Here is a 16,106-nt window from a genome sequence, read left to right as displayed (position 1 = left end):
AGAACTGTACACAGCATTCCAAGTGTGGCCGAATCAATGTCTTGTACATTCAACAAGATGTCCCAATGTTCTGACCAAATGAAACCAAGCATGCTGAATGCCTTCTTCACCACTCTGTCCACCCTGTGATTCTACTTTAAAGGAGCCATGAACCTGTACTGCTAGATCTCCTTGTTCTGTAACTCTCCCCAAACGCCCTGCCATTAACTGAGTAACAGCTGCCCTGGTTCAATCTACTTCAGGTACATCACAGATAGATGCAAAGTGGCAAATCCCTGGTAATAAACAGGCATTACAATGGTCAGACTCATGCCTAGCCTCTTTATGTGAGCAGATGTGTGAGATTGATGGTTTCTCTGTAGGTCAGCTGGGAGATTCCCAGTAAGGACAAATATGTTCTAGACAAAGATATCTTGTATCACTCAGGGTCACTCAGCTCCGGACCTCATTATAGCCTTGGTTCACACGTGGACAAAATAACAACTCCAGATGTGAGGTGAGAATGACTGTCCTTAACATCAAGGCAGCATTTGACTAAGTATGGCATCAAGGAGTCCTAGCAAAACTGTACGGCATCAAGGAGTACGAGCAAAACTGGAAACAATGGGAAATCTTTCACTGGGTGGTGACTGGAGATCAATCATTTCAACCCCAGGACATCACTGTAGGAGTTTCTCAGAGGAGTGTCCTAGGCACAACTATCTTCAGCTGCTTCAATGATCTCCCTGTTATTATAACTAACAGAAAGCAAAGAGATTTTCAGAAGGCGTTTGACAAGGTACCTACAGGAGGTTATTGCAGAAGGTCAGGGGACAGGGAGTTGGGGGTAGGGTGTTAGCGTGGATAGAGGATTGGTTGTCAAATAGGAGGCAGAGAGTGGGGGTCAATGGGTGCTATTCGGATTGGCGGATGGTGACTAGTGGAGTGCCTCAGGGTTCGGTGCTGGGGCCTCAGCTATTTACCATTTATATAGATGATCTGGAGGAGGGAACCGAGTGTAGGGTGTCGAAATTTGCTGATGACACCAAGATTGGAGGAAAGGCAAATTGTGCGGAGGGTGTGGAGAGTCTACAGAAGGATCTAGATAGGCTGGGCGAATGGGCCAGGAAATGGCAAATGGAATTTAATGTTGGCAAGTGCGAGGTGGTCCACTTTGGTAGGAATAATGGTAGGAAGGATTATCACTTAGGTGGCGAAAAACTGCAGCAGGCGACGGTGCAGAGGGACCTTGGGGTCCTTGTGCATGAGTCGCAAAAACCCAGCTTGCAGGTGATCAGGAAGGCGAATGGGATGCTGGCCTTCATAGCGAGGGGGATTGAATATAAAAGTAGGGAGGTCTTGCTGCAGCTGTATAGGGCATTGGTGAGGCCGCAGCTGGAGTACTGTGTGCAGTTTTGGGCGCCGTACTTACGCAAGGATATTTTGGCCTTGGAGGGAGCGCAGAGGAGGTTTACTCGGCTGATGCCGGAGTTGAGGGGGTTGAGCTATGAGGAGAGGCTGAATAAACTAGGCTTGTACTCGTTAGTGTTTAGAAGAACGAGGGGAGATCTCATTGAGACGTATAAGATGATGAATGGGATGGATAGGATGGAGGTGGAGAGACTCTTCCCGCTCAAAGGATAATAGGACTAGGGGACACAGCCTCAAGATAAAGGGGGGGCGGTTTAGAACGGAGTTGAGGAGGAACTTCTTCACTCAAAGGGTGGTGAATCTCTGGAATTCTCTGCCCGTTGAAGTGGTGGAGGCTACCTCGCTAAATATTTTTAAGACGCGGGTTGATGGGTTTTTGATAAAAGAGGGGATTAAGGGTTATGGGGAGAGGGCGGGAATGTGGAACTGAGCCACGACAGATCAGCCATGATCTTATTGAATGGCGGGGCAGGCTCGAAGGGCTAGATGGCCTACGCCTGCTCCTATTTCTTATGTTCTTAAATGGGTGTTTTTCTGCTTGGCGATCAGTGATTAGTGGTGTGCCTCAGGGATCAGTTTTGGGACTGCAATTATTTACAATTTAGAGATGACTTGGAGTTGGGGACCAAGTGTAGTGTGTCAAAATTCACAGATGACACTAAGATAAATGGCAGAACAAAGTGTGCAGAGGATGCTGAAAGTCTGCAAAGGGATATAGATAGTCTAAGTGAGTGGGCAAGGGTCTGACAGATGGAGTACAATGTTGATAAATGTGAGGTTATCCGTTTTGGTAGGAATAACAGCAAAATGGATTATTTAAATAGTAAAAATTGCAGCATGCTGCTGTGCAAAGGGACCTGGGTGTCCTTGTGCAAGAATCACAAGGAGTTGGTTTGCAGGTGCAGCAGGTAATTAAGAAAGCAAATTGAATTCTGTCCTTCATTGCTAGAGGGGTGGAGTTTAAAAACAGTGAGGTTATGTTGCAGCTGTATAAGGTGCTGGTGAGGCCACACCTGGAGTACTGTGTACAGTTTTGGTCTTCTTACTTGAGAAAGGATATACTGACACTGGAGGTGGTGCAGAGGAGATTTACTAGGTTCATTCTGGAGTTGAGAAGGTTGACTTATGAGGAGAGACTGAGCAGACTGGGGCTATACTCAGAATTCAGAAGAATGAGGAGAGATCTTATAGAAACATATAAGATTATGAAGGGAATAGATAAGATAGAAGCAGGGAAGTGATTGCCACTGGTGGGTGAAATTCAAACTAGGGGGCAAGACCTCAAAATAAGGGGGAGTAGATTTAGGACTGTGAAGAAGTTCCTCCTCAACTAAGGATTGTGAATCTGTGGAATTCCATGCTCAGTGAAGCAATTGAGGGTACCTCACTGAAAGTTTTTAAGGCAAGGATAAATCTTTGAACAACAAAGGAATTAAGGGGTATGGTGACTGGGTGGGGTAAATGGAGTGAGTCCACAAAGATCAACTATGATCTTATTAAATGGAGGAGCAGGCTCAAGGAGCCAGACGGCCTACTCTTGCTCCTAGTTCTTATGTGTTTATGTGGCAACTAGGGGATTTTCACCGTAACTTCATTGCAGTGTTAATGTGGCACTTTGCTGAATGGGATAGATTTCAAACAGATCTATTAGCTCAAAACTGGGCATCCATGAGGCATGAAGACCATCAGCAGCAGCAGAATTGTATGCAACCACAATTTGTATCCTCATGGCCCGGCATATCTTCCACTCTATCATTACTATCAAGCCAGGGCATTTAATGGAGAATGCAGATTTGATGCAGAAAGGATTCCTCCCACAGTCTGAGTTAGGTGGATTGACTGTGCTAAATTACCCCTTAGTGTTAAGTAGACTAACTAGGGTAAATGCATGGGATTGTGGTTGGTGCAGACTCAATGGGCCAAATGGCCTTCTTTTGCATTGTAGAATTCTATGATAAGGTCAGAAATGGGGTGCTCGTTGATGACTGAACAATATTCAGTGACATTTGCGACTTCTCAGATATTGAAGCAGTCCATATGCAAAGGCAGAAAGACTTGGACAAATCCAATCTTGGGCAGACACATGGCAAGTTACATTTGTGCCATACAAGTGCCAGGCAATGACCATCCCCAACAACAGAGGATCCAACCATTTCCCCTTGATATTCAATGGCTATCACTGAATCCCCCACTATCAATATCTTGGGGGTTACCACTGATCAGAAACTGAATTGAATTAGCCATATAAATACCATAGTTACCAGGTCAAAGGTTAGGAATCCTGAGGGAGTAACTCACCTCCTGAAACCCCCCCAAAGCCTGTACACCACCTACAAGTCATAAGTCAGGAATGTAATGAAATACACTACACTTGCCCGGATAAGTGCAGCTTAACAGCATTCAAGAAGCTTGACAGCATTCAAGAAGCTTGACACCATCCAGGACAAAGCAGCCTGCTTGATTGCTCCCCTTCCATTAACATTCAATCCCCAACAACTCACAATGAAAACTGGGATAAATCTGGTGAAACGGGATGAGGATTGTGAAAAATCTTTCCATTTCTTTAGCTTTATTTATGCTTAAAATCTGAATGTAAATAAAGCATTTAGGCCTCTCAGCATGGCCAATGACTTGAAAGGAAACTCTAATGTTAAAAAATGGAACCATACAGAACAGTTGTGGTGAAAAGAGGCAGTACTTCAAAGTTAATGAGGTGAAATGATTGTCAAAAATGCAGGGTTTTTTCTCCCCTGGAGTTGTCAGTCAAAAAGCTTTTAAGAGCTAAGTGCTCTCTGCTCTTTATGTAAATAAAACCACCTAATCCCCCCTTTGATTGGGCTGTCAGTCAAACAATCTTGTAAAACTCAATGGAGTGGAAGGTGGGTATATAAAAAAATCCTAATTCAGCAAGTGAAACTGACAGCCTTCTATCAATCAACGCAGTTCAAAGAGGCTTCATAGATGGAACTTAAAGAAAGAAAGAGAATCCCCCCAGTGAAACTACTATTGACATCGCCTGTCAATCAGAATACTTTAAAATGGGTCTGGTCACACGTGAGGCTTCTGAAATCAATCAAGGGCAATCCCTTCCGTTGAATGGAGTGCTGTTGTGATCGTGAAGGTGTCCAGGTGTTCAGGGGAATTAGATATTAATGTGACCAGGCCAAATCAAAGGTTTCGCAGGACACAGATAATAATAAAGATTGTTAACAGAAAGTTAAAGGGGTGTTGAGCCACAAGACCCCCAACCAAGGGGAGAGTTCAAAGGTCAACCCTTTCTTTCCAGTCCAAGCCCAACCAACACCCAGGTCCCTTGAGGGACCCTCCCTCTGCAGCCTGGTAGCAACAGAGAGGAAGAAGTCTCACAACATCATCTTAAAGTCCAACCAGTTTATTTGTAGCAAACGCGACAAGCTTTCAGAACATGCTGTTCCTTCATCAGGTGAGCGACTGAGCAGAGACTGATAGCCAAGTTCTGCACACGAGGGTGGCCTCAACTGGGATCTTGGGTTCATGTCACACTATCTGTAACCCCCACAACTTGCCGGACTTGCAAAATCTCACTAGCTTTCCTGTCTGGAAACAATACACATCCTTTTAACCTGTGCTTAAAGCTCTCTCCATTCATATTGTCTGTACTTTTAAGAATTGATCAGCTGTAAAAACTCACATTCCAATCATTATGCATGTAAATTGAGTTTGTGTCTTTGTGCCCTGTTTGTGAACTTCCATCCACCTGACGAAGGAACAGCATGTTCCAAAAGCTTTGGCGTTTGCTACAAATAAACCTGTTGGACTTTAAGCTGGTGTTGTGAGACTTCTTTCTGTTTTTACCTCAGTCCAATGCCGACATCTCCGCTTCAACAACAGAGAGGCATGTGGGTACAGTACTTACCTCCTTGCCCCACCTTACCCTCCCCCGAAGTTCAGGGCACCAGGTCCACAATTGTCAGGACCTGTAGTGTTTGATGCCTGGGGGAATGGGGTGAGGGGGGTTCAAATCCAGTTAGTACATTGAAATGATTATTCATGAATCATCACCAGGTTCCCACTGCTCTGAGCAAGGACCTGATCATGGTTGGTGGAGCCCAATTCAACATGCCATTGGGAATCCCGCATGCAGCTAGCAACCCTGAAAAATTGCCTCTTTATCTTTGAATATATGTGTATATTTTGGTTTGTTTTTCCTTTCCCTTGCTTCACTGCATTTTTTTTTCACCCCCTCAAAGATTTACCATACCTAAAGGCCTTTGGATTCAATAAAAGATCCAGTGATGGCACAGGATTCGCTTTCCACCTGCCTTCCTGCCAACTCTGTACTGGGAAGAGGGACTTTTAAAACAATACCTGCAGTTCATGCTACCCACACTCAGTTTGAGGGTCCCTTCAACCACGATGGAGAAGAATCCTTGGTTGAGGGAAAAGGAAGATACATCAGAAGCACTGTTATGGATGGTTGCATTAGTGGAATGATGCAACGGAGAGGGAAAAACCTGGAAAATGAAATGAAATTTTTACAGGTGGCAGCGTGTATGGAAGCGTAGTCAAAGTAGCTGTGGGAGTCTGTGGGTTTTCCATGGATATTAGTATACAGCCTAGTCCCAGAAATGGAGACAGATGTCAAGGAAGGGATGTGTCAGAGATGGACAGCATGAAGTTCAGGAAAGGATGGAAACTGAAAAAAGATTCAGGGTTTAGGGGCCTGAAGTCTTTTAGTGGGTCGCAGACATCATAATGTGCCTACAATTTCCCAACATGATCCTTGGTGGAAACAATACATTGCAAAGACACCTTTTTTATTATAAAATAGCAGCAATGATTTTTGCTTGGACTGACCTAACCTATTGGTATATTGTCAACAGGTTTGGGTGCACATCTGTAGTCTACCCAACTTCTTGCATCATATTCCCTAACAGCAGTTGGACCACTTGAAATCTGGAAAAGAAACTGGTACTCTTGAAATGAAGGTCAAGCAATTCAGAATTGATCACCACCATATTTATTGCATTTTGCGCCTGATCAACAACCACAACACTCACTGCATTTTGTGCCTTGCCCTTCCAGCTCGTGACTATTGCTTCTTTCAAAGAACTCATTTCTCATATGCTTCCACAACAAATGGACATGCTAGATTGAACTTACTCTGGTAAAATTGGCGGAGTTGCAGATAGTGACAAGGATCGCCAAAAGACACAGCAGGATATAGATAGATTGCAAACTTGGGCAGAGAAATGGCAGATGGAGTTTGATTCAGGCAAATGCAAAGTGATGCATTTTGGAACATCAAAATCAGGTACGAATTACACAGTAAACAGCAGAATCCTTAGGAGCTCTGACATGCAGAGGGATGCAGAGGAATCTGGCCATACACGTCCATGGATCCCTGAAAGCGACAACATAGGTAGATAAGGTGGTTAAAAAGGCATACAGCATGCTTGTATTCATTGGCCAGGGCACTGAGTATAAAAGTTGGCAAGTTATATTACAGCTGTATAAAACTTTAGTTAGGCCACATTTGGAATATGGCTTGTAGCTCTGGTTGTCACAGAAGGACGTGGATGCTTTGGCGAGGGTGCAAAGAAGGTTTACGAAGATATTGCCTAGTCTGGGGGGTTTTAGGTATGAAGAGACATTGGATAAACTCAGATTGTTTTCACTGGAAAAACAGAGGCTGAGGGGCGACCTGATAGCAGTCTACAAATCATGGGAGGCATAGACACGGTGAATAGTCAGAGGTTTTTTCCCAGGGTGGAAGGGTCAACTACAAGAGGACACAGGGTTATGGTGAGAGCTGATAAGTTTAGAGGAGACAAGTGGGGAAACTTTTTCGCACAAAGGGTGGTGGATGCCTGGAACACACTGCCAGTGGAGGTACTGGAAGTAGGCATTTTAGCTATGTTCAAGGTGCATCTTGATGGACACATGAACAGGAGATGAATGGGGGGGATAGGAACCATGTATCAGTGCAGGCTTGGTGGGCCAAAGCACCTGTTCCTGTGCTGTTTTGATTTTTGCAATCACCGCTGGTCATGCCGTCTGTAACTTGGACTGGATACAAGTGAATTTCTCCACCTCATTTACCAGCACATTCAGATTTTTCTCTAAGCAATTTATTCATATACCACACCAAAATGAAAAATATTTTAATTGAATATTTACTTACACTGAAATAAAATTTAGAATTGGACCTTCTGGAAAATCCATTTATTCATTCCTGTCTTGTATCTTTCCTCAAACTTTACCTTGATTTCTCATCTGGCTTTGCACTTCAAAGCATGATCCCAAAATGTCCTTATTCACAATGGTCTGATCCAGGGGAATGTCAACTGAGTATCTGGTTGGCATCAGGATGTTATAGTTGTATATTTTCACATGCATTTGATCTTGGACCTCTTGGCTACCTTCATGTCCATTATGGTAATCACTTTGTGAGGGTAACAATCCATACTAGCAACAAGTGTGTGACTGTAGGGTCAGAGGTCTCATCTTCAACGTTCGTGTAGCAACTGGTCAGCACCAGAACCATCTCCCCAGGTTCCATAAACTTTCCCATTTCAGCTCCATTACTGCAGCTCAATGACCACCACCCACCTAGGCAGTTCACCAATTTAGTGCGAGTTCCAAACAGTCAAGGACCATTTAAGGTGACCAGTTGTCTTTTAAGTTCCTTTAATAATAACTTGCACTCCTCATTCTGATGCTATAGTAATCTTTGTGCATCTGAGATGCGCACAATTTCTACATCTTCTAAAAGTGTCTAATCCTTCCCTTTTATTTCTCAGTGCCACAGCTATAAATTATTTTCTTCTGTAGATCTGTATTGTTATTTTCAGCCTCAATCTCCAGTAAAATAAACATCTTATTTACAATTTCAGCCTCTTTAACGTTGGATATTTTTGCAATATAGATTAATATGAAATTTATATAATACAGATTAATTAATAGTGCGAGCCATTCTATCCATATTTCCTCTTTTTCCAATGCTAACCCATCATAACACTTCTGCTGTTGTCAATTAAGTTACTTGCTTATCTCAATATTTGACACCCTTATTCTGAGCAAACCAATCACTACTATCTCACTTGCATCATTTCTCCAGTAGTTCCCATATCTGTTACAAGCCAGAGACTGCGAATCTGAACATAGTTAGCATATAGTTCATTAATCCATGTACAGACTTGGAAAAGAAAATATGGAAAGAATTTATGCCATAGAAGGAAGCCATTTGGCCCACTGTGTCCATGCCAGCAAAAAAAAAGTTATTCAGCCTAATCTCATCTTTCAGCCCTCAGATCACAACTCCTCAAAGTACATATTCAGGTAGTTATTAAATATAAAGAAGTCTGGAATGTACAGCCTGAACCACCCTCACAGGCTGTAAGTTCCAGACCTCTAAGACCCTAAGGGTGAAAATTACTCCTCAATTCCCCTCTAATCATTCTATAGGGTGGCACTGTGACATAGTGGTTAGCATTGCTGCCTCAACACCAGGAACCCAGTTTGATTCCCCGCTTGGGTCGCTGTCTGTGCGGAGTCTGCATGTTGTCTCTGTGTCTGTGTGCGTTTCTTCCGGGTGCTCCAGTTTCCTCCCAAAGTCAGAAAGATATGGTGGTTAGATGCATCGGCTAAATTCTCCCTCAGTGTACCCGAACAGGCAAAATGTGGTAACTAGGGGATTTTCACAGTAACTTAGTTGCAGTGTTCATGTAAGCCTACTTGGGACACTAATAAATAAACTAATCTATTACAGTTATTTACCTTTCTGCTAAATAATAGGTCCATCTTATTCATTCAATCTAGGGCCATCAGTATTACAGCTCTCCTCGGTATCCTCTGTTCTAAGGAAAGCAACCCTAGCCTATCCAATCTTTTTTGATGGCTAAAATTCTCCATTTCTGGCAATTTCCATCCGAAGTCTCTCTGCATACCCACTAGTATGATTGCGTCATTCCTGTAAAGTGGTGGCCAAAGTAAAACAATAGGTAGGCCATAGAGTGTTGTGTACTCTGTAATTTTAGCATACCTACCCTGCTCTTATTCGCTTGGCATTGATCAAAGTAATGTATAATGTCTGCTTTCTTGATCACCTGCCCATCTGTGGACTTATAGTTAAAGGTTTGTGAGGCTGCCTGCAGCAACAAATCCTGGCAGTTTTCTCTCTGTCACACATCTGCTGTTATAATTGCAGATACGCAGCATCAGAAGTCTGCACATGTGCAGTAGCTCTCTCTATAGGCTGGCTGGTGAATCAAGCCCAGCCCACTGCCTGCAGCAGCTAGAAACAGTAAACACCATTTTTTCAATGATTAGGTCGTAAGATTAGGTGTGAAAATTCGCCCAAAAAACCGATCAAGAACGCTCTCATTTTCGCGCTAAGCTGGACATGTAAAATTCTACCCACCACCTTCCATGTTACCTCTGAAAAAATTCAATCAAGTTTGTTCATAACCTTCCTGAACAAACCCATGCCAACTGTACTTGATTAATCCATGCCTTTCTAAATGATAATTTATATGTCATGCAGTTTTTTTTTCCAATAATATGCTCAGCATCAAAGTTAGGCTGAGAGCCCTAGCTATCCCTTCTTCCCATTTTGAACAATATTACAATGTGAACAGTGCTCTCGCAGCATACCTGAAGCGGGGAAAATGATGGTCACAGCTTCTGCTACTTCTTCTCTTGCTTCACTTATCAGCGAGCTTGATAACTTTCAAACACATTAAATATTTTAATATGTCCTCCCTCACCCACTATGTTTGTCCCATCCAATATTTCATATGCCTCCTCAATACAATGCCTGCTTTGTATGCCTCTTTTGTATAATTAAATATCATCCCCATGTCTTTCTCTTTCATTCATGTTATCATTGTACTTTTTATTGGTAAACTCACTGAAATGACTTAAGTCCATCTTTGAAACATTGAAGAGCAAACCTTTAATCCAGTAATAATCCTAGGACATGGCAACACAACAATCTCTTTGCCCCACTCAGTTCTGTTTGTCCTACTTAAGACCATAAGGCTAAGACATAGGAGCAAAAGTAGGTCAATTCAGCTCATCAAATCTGCTCTGCCATTCAATGAGATCATTACAAATCTGAAAGGACAATCCTTAACACCACCTTATCCCCCTATCCCTTGATTCCTTTACCGATTAAACACATGCCTGTCTATCTCAGCCTTGAACATTCCTAACGACGCAGTCTCTATAGTCTTCTGTGGTAAATAATTCCACAGATTCATTACCCTCAAAGAAGAAAATTCTCCTAATTACTGTCTTAAACAGGTAACCTGTTATCCTAACATTATACCCTCTGGTCCTAGACATTCCTACAAAGGGAAACAACCCCTCAGTATCTACACTGTGAAGCCACCTGTGAATTCTATACATCACAATAAGGTCATCTCTCATTCTTCTAAACTCCCATTGAGTACAGACCCAACCTACTCAACCACTTCTCAAAGAAAATCCCTCCATATCTGGAATCAACCTAGCGAACCTTCTCTGGACTGCTTCCAATGCCAGGATATCATCCCTTAGATAAAGGGGACCAAAACTGTTTGCAGTATTCTCGACGTGGTTTAACTAATGGCTTGTATAATTTCAACAAGCTCGGATGAAATTTATCCCAGGCTGATTCCCTTTGAAATGAAGGTTAAGGTTGCATTTGCTTCCCTTGTTACCTGCTGGACTTGTATGCTAGCTTTTTGTGATTTATGCACGAGGATCCCAAAATCCCTTTGAGCTGCAGCTTTCAGCATTTAAGTAATACTCAGCTCTTTTATTCTTCCTACCAAATGCATATGCATGCCACTAACTATCTTCTGTTTAAATAAGTCAACACCATAGAGGTGCACCCTTATCATATGATTTCAATCAATATGAATAAAATGTATAACAAGTGCACATTCTATCTTAAGATATCAAAGGATTGCAGATGCAGTAATTACCAAGGGAAGATTGGAACATTGTAAAAGGCTAACTTAGTGCTCCCCTTAACCAATGTACATTACCAAAAGTTAGTGGTAAAACTGTCAACTTTAGAGACTTAACCATGTGCTGGTGTCCAGGATGTCTAAGATAAAATAGGGATTCCTTGTTTTATCTTGCTTGGCTTGTTCAGATCACTGAATCTTCAGCAGCACTTCTGCATTCCTGAAAGAGTTAGTACTCAAATGTCACTTGGTGCCACAATGACACATGACCTTTTAAACAAAGTAATAGGTTTCCTGCCTAATACCCAATGCTTTGGGCTGTATTTCCCCATGAGCTTCAGGACCTTGACATTACAGGGACCAATGGAATCCTGAGCCATCATTTGCTAACAGTGAGCCTGATTTTACTGTAGGCAGCCTCTTGAATAGCCGCTCTAGGCCAACCTTCCAATAGAGAGAACAGGGCAGGTTCATGTCGCTGCCAGCCCATTAACAGGGCCAGGAGCTCTGATGCTTCAGCAGTACCAGGGAGATGGATGCTGCAGAGGCAAGCAGCAAATCTTAAGCCTTGGACAGTAAATTCAAATGTAAAAAAAAAGTTTCCAGGGCCAAGGATAGAGTGCCACAACGATTGGGGGGGGAGAACACCTCGGGAGGAGGAGAATCATTGGGACTGCAAAGGCTGGTTTTCCTGCCCTCTCTCTCCTCTGTGGGCCATGGAGCCTCAGGCCCCACTGACACCCCTTCTGAATCCAATCTACTGCAGATGTGCTGACTTGAAACTGGCGACTTCCAAAAGCAGTCCTAATTGTTCCTGACAGAGGCTCTTAATATGCAAATTGACTTCCATCTTTGTGGGACAGGCAACTGATCCATGCCCCAGAGTGCCTCTTGCCTGTTGCTGGGTAAAATTCAGCCTTTTATCTCTCCTCTGCTCTATTTGAGGAATTGCATGTTGGGCTCTGTGGAATTGCAACATCTTCTGCCTATTCCTTTGTTGGCTGCTTTAATCAAGATATATATGGTGCTGTGCTTTTGTAAAATGGTACAAGTCACAATAATCAAGAAATTGAAGCGTATGTTGAACAAACATCAGAGTCTGAAGGTGCAGTTTGATCAAGCTACTGATTCCGAAATCAAAAGATCACAAGGCTAATCTGTCTCTTGAACTCATTTGCTTAGTTGAACATACTTTGCTAGTAATGAGCCATCATGCAAATCAGCCTCCCATCCATTGACTCTGTCTACACTTCCTGCTGCTTCGGAAAAGCAGGCAGCATAATTAAGGATCCCACACACCCTGGACATACCCTCTTCCACTTTCTTCTGTCGGGAAAAAGATACAAAAGTCTGAGGTCACGTTCCAACCGACTCAAGAACAGCTTCTTCCCTGCTGCCACCCCTCTTTTGAATGGACCTGTCTTGCACTAAGTTGATCTTTCTCTACACCCTAGCTATGACTGCAACTCTACATTCTGTACTGTCTCCTTTCCTTCTCTAAGAACAGCATGCTTTGTCTGCATAGCAGGCAGGAAATAATACTTTTCACTATATGCTAATACATGTGACAATAATAAATCAAATCAAAGCTGCAGAATGAACTATGGATAGAAAAATAGGAAATTACAACTTCTGAACAACCCAAGTAAATCGCACTAACTCGTGGCATGGTGGCTCAGTGATTAGCTCTGCTGCCTCACAGTGCCAGGCACCCAGGTTTGATTCTGGCCCTGGGTGTCAGTTTGTGGAGTTTACCAGTATCTGTGTGGGTTTACTCTGGGTGCACTAGTTTCCCCTCTCAGTCCACAGGACATTAAATGGATTCACCATGCTTTATTGTCTCTTAGTGTCCAAGGATGTAGGTTGGGTGGATTAGCCATGGTAAATGCATGAGATTATGTGGATAGGGGAAAAAGGCAGGTCTAGGTGGGATGCTCTTTTGTAGGAAGGAGGTTGTAACAGAGCAGACACGATGGGCCAAATGACCTATTTCTGCACTGTAGGAATTCTGTGGTTCTACTGAAATAATGGCAGTTGAAGAGCAGGGATTGTATTACCTTCAAGGCTGGAGCTGGAGCAGACAGCTGTCCTTTAGGCATTTTATTCTTTAGAATATATTGTGAAACCAAAAGTTTAATTCAGGAGTTGATTTTACAACTAGTTTAGAAATCTGAATCAATGTTCCAATAACAAAAAGTCTAATTTTTTAAATATCCCACTTCATTTAAATGCATTTACATTCTTCTTGAAATAGGGCTCCAAAAAGACCTAGGAACTCAAATACCTCAAATTGAAGGCATTACCTCAAACATATATACACTGGTAGATTTATATTTTTGCAGACATTGCACAATTCTGAATTCTCACTTCAGTGTTTAGACTGGGGTTATTACTATAGATATAAGAGATATTAATTCAAAGAGATGATTGTATAGGCTTCAAAGTCTTTAATATCCGGTGATGGGGAAGCAGACTGCTCAAATTATATATCTTACAAAGAAAAGCTACTCCCAGCAGTTTCCCAATAGTATTAGGTAGCTGTTGATCACTGCATTTATCTGCCCACCATCAATTAATACATCAAAACAATCTCATTAACTGAAGATGGACATGCAATTCACTGCACTATTTCTGCGAGCCAAATCCGGGAACTGCCCATTAGTGTTAGTCACAGTGAAGGCTGCTGGAAAAACCACAATCACAGCTGACCTGTTGCTGCTTTAAATTTGATCTGAATTACAGCTTTGGCTTCAGACAGAAAAGGAAACATTTCTTATTGAACATTAAACATAATTACAACCTAATGCAAAGGAGTTCATTTATCTGGGTTTAGTGATTAGCATGTGCATCTATTTTGGTTCTTAGGTTAATTACATTCTATTTCATAACCCACTCCAATTTACTCCTCTCTCCAAGTATGCAATAACTATCACCAAAAAAATGCTCCCAAACTAACAATGTCACTATGAACTAGTAACCAAGAGGCTTGCAACAATGGTACAGAGATGTCTCCAAGCTCCATTTGTTAAAATTAGAAAATGGCTGTTTGTCCAGCATTACCCAGATCAACATTCCTGCTATGAGTAGGTGAGTGTAAGGTGTTACATCGGAACAGGATTAGGCTGTTTAGCTCCTCTGAGCTGTTCAATATGTGGAGATGCTGGCGTTGGACAGATGAAGAAGCGGTGCTCTGAAAGCTTGTGATTCCAAATAAACCTTAATCTGGTGTTGTGAGACTTCTTACTGTGCCATTCAATAAGCTCAAGGCTGATCTGAGACCTAACTCCATATATCTGCTCTTTTTTATTGCCAAACTCAGATTTAAAATCATTCACAAAGGAGAGTGTTTCAAACTTGCATTACCTTTGCATGTTAAAATTTTTCCTAACATCACTGCTAAAAGATCTATTTTATAGACTATGCTCCTTAGTTCTAGATTTTCCCAATTAGCAGAAAAAGCTTCCCGTTCTCGCTCCCTTATCTATTCCCAATAATACTTTCGAAACTTCAAATTCCCCATCAACTTTCTAAATAACAGGTAAAGGCCAGCGTTCAATTAGCCTTTTTGATTATTTTCTGTACCAGTTTGTGACATCTTATCATCTACGTACTTAAATGGACCCCTGGTGTCTCCATCATTTCTAGCTTTTCACCATTTAAAAAGCTTTGTTCTATTTTCATTAGGGCCACAGTGGATGACTTCACATTCCTCAAAATCAAAGTGTGTTTTCCACAGTTTTTTCATTCTTTTCATCTATTAATATCTCTTTGTAATGTTATACTTCCATTTGCAGTGTTTACAAGTCCAATTTTCTTTGTCATTAACAATCTTGGATATGTGACTTTCATTGAAGTTGTTAATAAACATGATAACATTCTAAGTGATGAACTTCATTCATCCTAGGGTCTTAACAGAAAAGAAATGTCTGGCAAGATATTTGATGCAATGGTTTTAAATTTGCCAAATCTCCCTCGATTCGGGCAAGGTCCCATTAGGTTGGAAGACAGCATTACTTAAAAAAGTAGGGAGACAGAAAGCGGAAAACTACAGGCCAGTTAGCTTAACATCTGTTGTAAGAAAACTATTGAAAGATATAAAATTAAAGCAGACCATTTGGATAATAGTGTGCAAAATGGAAACTGCCTTATTGCTGCCCTCCATGCCTCTCTTGCTATTTTCAAATGGAGCCATTCACTATTGCCTTCTATTCTGCAACCACAACTCTCTCATGCATCATGCCCATGGGTAGTTAATTTCATTAACTCATCTCTGTCCCCTTCACCCAACCCACCACTACTACTCTGGAGACCGCCAGCAGTTTTACAATTACCAGCTCGCTCTCTCTCTCTCTCTCTATTTGCCTCAAAAACATCCATTCCCTTGTCTTCTTTGTTTTTATTGATCAAAATGGTATTATCAGCATGGCTTTGACTGAAACTTGGTTCATAGGGTGGCAATATGTTATTGCTCACTGAAGCTTTTCAGTGCCTCTCCTGCGCAAAGATGTGTCCCTTATCATCTTGGTGTCTATCCCTTCACACCTCTGGCAACTTCTTAGTCAAGCACCTCATTTTGTCCCATCTCGCCTTTTCTTTAAAACCTACATTGTCTACTGTCCTCATTCCCAAGGCCCAACAGAAATCTTCTCCTTTTCCTCACTCAGTCTCTGCATAGCAAGATTCCTCATCTTCTGTGACTTTAGTATTCCGTATCGCTCATCTTCCATTCTCAAAATTCACTGTTTTTTCCTTCCCTAAACC

At 42.1% G+C, this 16,106-nt stretch overlaps 1 protein-coding gene and 1 pseudogene across 5 annotated transcripts in view; both read right to left on the bottom strand.

The window, feature by feature from the left end:
- The window catches only part of LOC145342018 (uncharacterized), a 296,566-nt gene that overhangs the window by 254,559 nt on the left and 25,901 nt on the right, over window positions 1-16,106 (bottom strand). The window lies entirely within an intron of this gene.
- LOC145342591 (large ribosomal subunit protein eL27 pseudogene) lies at window positions 7,587-7,963 on the bottom strand (annotated as a pseudogene).

Source organism: Carcharhinus amblyrhynchos, chromosome 4 (genome assembly GCF_965287045.1).
Source record: "Carcharhinus amblyrhynchos chromosome 4, sCarAmb.v2.hapA, whole genome shotgun sequence".
NCBI lineage: Eukaryota > Metazoa > Chordata > Chondrichthyes > Carcharhiniformes > Carcharhinidae > Carcharhinus > Carcharhinus amblyrhynchos.
The sequence above is the reverse complement of the archived record's forward strand: the minus strand, read 5'-3'. Positions and strand labels throughout refer to the sequence as shown.